This window comes from Triticum aestivum, chromosome 7D (assembly GCF_018294505.1).
Source record: "Triticum aestivum cultivar Chinese Spring chromosome 7D, IWGSC CS RefSeq v2.1, whole genome shotgun sequence".
Classification (NCBI taxonomy): Eukaryota; Viridiplantae; Streptophyta; class Magnoliopsida; order Poales; family Poaceae; genus Triticum; species Triticum aestivum.
The window spans coordinates 29,300,979-29,304,828 of record NC_057814.1 but is presented as its reverse complement, the minus strand read 5'-3'; the positions used below and the strand labels follow the sequence as shown (position 1 = coordinate 29,304,828).

Genomic DNA, 3,850 nt, shown 5'->3' with positions numbered 1-3,850 from the left:
GGAATGCACCTTAGCTGATTGTTCTGGATCTTTGTATTGCCAGAATGTGAGCTTACTAGCATAGAAGAACTGGAAATTAAAACAACTGCACTGATACTGCACTGATAATGTTGTATGAGTATTCCGGCTTAGAGCAAATTACCATGAAGTTTGTCTGTCTTGTTAACTTTTGATCTCAGATCTGTCATGGTGCTATGTTTATATGTATGTATATATCATTTTATTTTTAATACGCCTTAGTCTGTAGTAATACTGATAAAAACTTTCTTCTGTGTCTGAGGAATATTTGCAATTATGTGCTTAGCTCATAGCAGCACATTCAGAGTCCTTTCATTTAACTAACAACACTAGCACCAACTCTGTAAGAAACATCTCCAATCTGCAGTATGTTTATCAGACCTCTGAAGAAAGATTATTTAAGTATTGCAGGTGTGAATCAATCTTACAGCCAGGCTTCAACTGCACAATCCGCATAAAGAACAAAAAAAAGAAAGCAAAGCGGCGCAAGAAGTCAAATCCTGGCCAAAACAGTGTTGTCTATGCATGCCATTTCTGTGGAGACGGAAACCTGATACGGGGTAGTGGAAAGGGTATCGTGAAGGGCCTATTGTCATCAAGAAAGCCCTTTAGCACCAGCATAATGTTGAAAGGAGTCAACATGCCAACAGTAACTACTAAAAAGGGGATTGAGCATTCTGTAACAGCAGCCTTGCAACTGGAATCATCCAGGTTGAAAACATCCACTATTGAAAATGATAAACAAGGTAATGTGCCAAAATCTAATCTCCCTGGAGAATCTAAAATGGAGAAGAAAGGGGGAGTTTTCTCAATGGTGGATTGTAGTCTGTTAGGAGATGCACATGAAGATATCCCACAGAAAATTGAAGTGGAAAGCACACATGATAAATGTACGAATGGAATTGAGCCTGTGGCTTCCAAAAATATTACAACATGTGAACCAGATGTCACTTCCCAAGCAGAATTTCTGGTTGGGTCAAACTTTGTTACTCCTCGGAAGAACAAACTGGCGGAAGTGACTGCGCATATAGGCTCAGCAGAAACATTGAAAACTAAAAGTACACTGAACAGCAAAGGACAGAGTTGTGGTTCAGTTGCTAGGAAGACCCCTGGAAGTTATAGCAAGTCAGCTTTGAATACCAAATCTGCACCAGGTGATTCTACTCAGGCAGCTGGCAGTTCAAGGAAGCGGGCAAGAAAAGGGTGGACTACGCTGAAGCAGATTGCTGAGAAGGAAGAACTTGAGAGAAAACAGAAGATGGATAACTTTGTAATCCCGTTCTTCATGCAGTAGAATATCTTTACTGTCAGCACCTGCTGTAAATGTTGGGCCGGAAGAACATTTACAGTGTTTAGTGATACTTTTTAGTTATGCACTTTTGCACCAATCATGTTGTAGAAATATAAAGGTGCGAAGGAGTTCGAAATTAAACACAAGGCAGATATGCTAGCAGTGAAAGGAATGAAAGTTAAGGCTTGAAGATTCACCAGCGTGGGTGCGCGTTGCTCGAGCTGCCAAGCTGTGAAAGGTAAAGTCAAATACTCGGTTCGGTTCTTGGCTGAAGGGTTAACAATCCAGAGTTTGTTCTCTGTATACAGTTTTTGGGCCACAGCGGCACAATTTCTCCAGAGTTTGTTCTCTGTATACATTTCGGTTGCTAATTCAGTATTCCATTATTTGTGTCAGATACCATCGCAGGGACCATGCTATGGACTAGAGTCCACCACTCTCTGTTAGTATTTGGTAACATCTTCATACTCATATTTTTGGCACTTCTTTGGCTGCTCTGGTACTAATAACCTATATAGCATCCATCTTCAGTTCTTGGGGCATCTCCTTCTTGAATCCTGTAGACTGATGATTCACAGTCACAAACTGTTTTCTTATGCCGAGTTTTTTTTATGTGTACTCGGTGTACAGGTGTCTAAGCCGAGGGTGCCACGTGGAGCCTGCCACCATGGGCTGTCACTATCCCATTAATTCAGAGGCAAAGATACAACTTTGTTTGATCCATGATATTGTCGCTATGCCATGATTTGATGAGGATTCTTATTCTTTGATGCTGGAACTGCCACTTATGTTGTCTTGATCTAGCTTTGAGGTGCCGATTGCTGTTGTGTGTTGGCTTGATCTAGCTTATACCAGATAAAAAGATAACCACATAATTTTGATCCAAGTCTTGACTCACTCAAGTCACAGGACAATTACACCGGCAATGTGCTGCATTTACTCGTGCGTGTATGGTGCACAACTCTAGGTTTAGAAAATCGGTTGGGCTAAAAATCAGTCGACTGATTTTTTACGAAGTCTCAGTCGATCGAAGATTTCTTTGCTGTTTAAGACTTTTTTTAGCGTTTCGTGTGAGCAGCCCACGTAGGATCCATGCTTCGGGATGGGCTCTCTTCTGTCTTCGTTTTTTCTGTCAGGCTGGGGTTCGCGTGAGGGGCTGGCCACGGGATGGGGCCTTTTCCGTTGTTAGTTGGCCTTTTCTTTCTTTGTTGGACTGTTAGATTTATTTTTGTTTTGTCCTACATTTTTCATTTACCCTTTTGTATATGTTTGTTTTTCCTTCTTATATTCATTTTTCTACATGTATTTTTGTGCTTTTGTATCATTTATTTTTAGTTATATTTTCTTTACATTTTTTCTTTTTTCTTTTTATTTTTTTCCCTATTTTATTTTTGCTGTTCTTAGCACACATTCCGTTGCACTGCCTTACTGTGTATGTACCTTGAGGTGTGTGAATGCCCATAACGCAACCTGCAACTGCATGTGCCACGACACGTCTGCAACTGCAAGGGGTACAACGTGACTGCAACTGAAGGGGAGAATTGTTGATCAATTGCATGTCGATGTCCATCACTAGAGTTGCAACTGCACTTGTTGTAGCCCGCCTGCAACTGCTAGTGGTACAACGCGGCTGAAAGTGGAGGGGAGGGATGTCGGCCAGTTACATGTCCATCACTAGAGTTGTAGCTGCACGTGTGGCAGTCCGCATGCAACTGCAAGGGTACAACGCGACTGCAACCGGACGGGAGGGATGTCGGCCAGTTGCATGTCCATTACTAGAGTTGCAACTACACGGGTCGCAACATGCCTGCAACTGCAAGGCGTACAACGCGACTGCAACTGGAGGGGGAGAGATGTCAAATGGTTGCATGTCCATCACTAGAGTTGCAACTGCATGTGTCGCAACCCACCAACAACTGCAAGTGGTACAACGCGACTGCAACTGGAAGGGGAGGGATGTCCGCCAGTTGCATGTCCATCATTAGAGTTGCCACTGCACGTGTCGCAACCCGCCTGCAACTAGAATTTATGCGGATCGATATTTTATTTTTATTTTCATTTTCATTTTATAAAATGGTAGGAAAATGGACCCAAATAGAAGGTGTAGTACTGCTCTGCCGAAGGGAAGAATGGAAGAAAAACGGGTTGATTCCTAGCCCATGAGCGAATAGACAACGGTGTATAGCAAGAAAAGAGTAAAAGGAGCACTAATTCCTAGCCCCACGCCCACATGCATGATTTGCTCAAAAACAAGCCCACATGCATGACGTCGGCCGACTGAGACTTCACCAAGTCTCAGTGGACTGATGCCTAGTCAGACCCAGTAAGTAAAGGCAGTGCATCCTTTAGATCAGAAGGAGTGTCAGCAGTGCCCATTGCTTTACGAGTGTTCATGCCTTTGATCAGGATATCTACGAGTACATCTTGCCGGTGCATGCCCAAAATTTCTCAGATCTGGATGTTCTCAAATCAAGAGGGCTGGTAGCAAGATCAGGAGAACAGATAGCAACGTGCAATTTCCAAACAGCACTTACGGCCGTT

The 3,850-nt window shown here is 42.9% G+C and overlaps 1 pseudogene; it reads left to right on the top strand.

Moving 5' to 3' along the window:
- LOC123168060 (uncharacterized) overlaps positions 1 to 2,144 on the top strand; it is a 4,553-nt pseudogene extending 2,409 nt beyond the window's left edge.
- Positions 2,145 to 3,850: the final 1,706 nt, after the last annotated feature.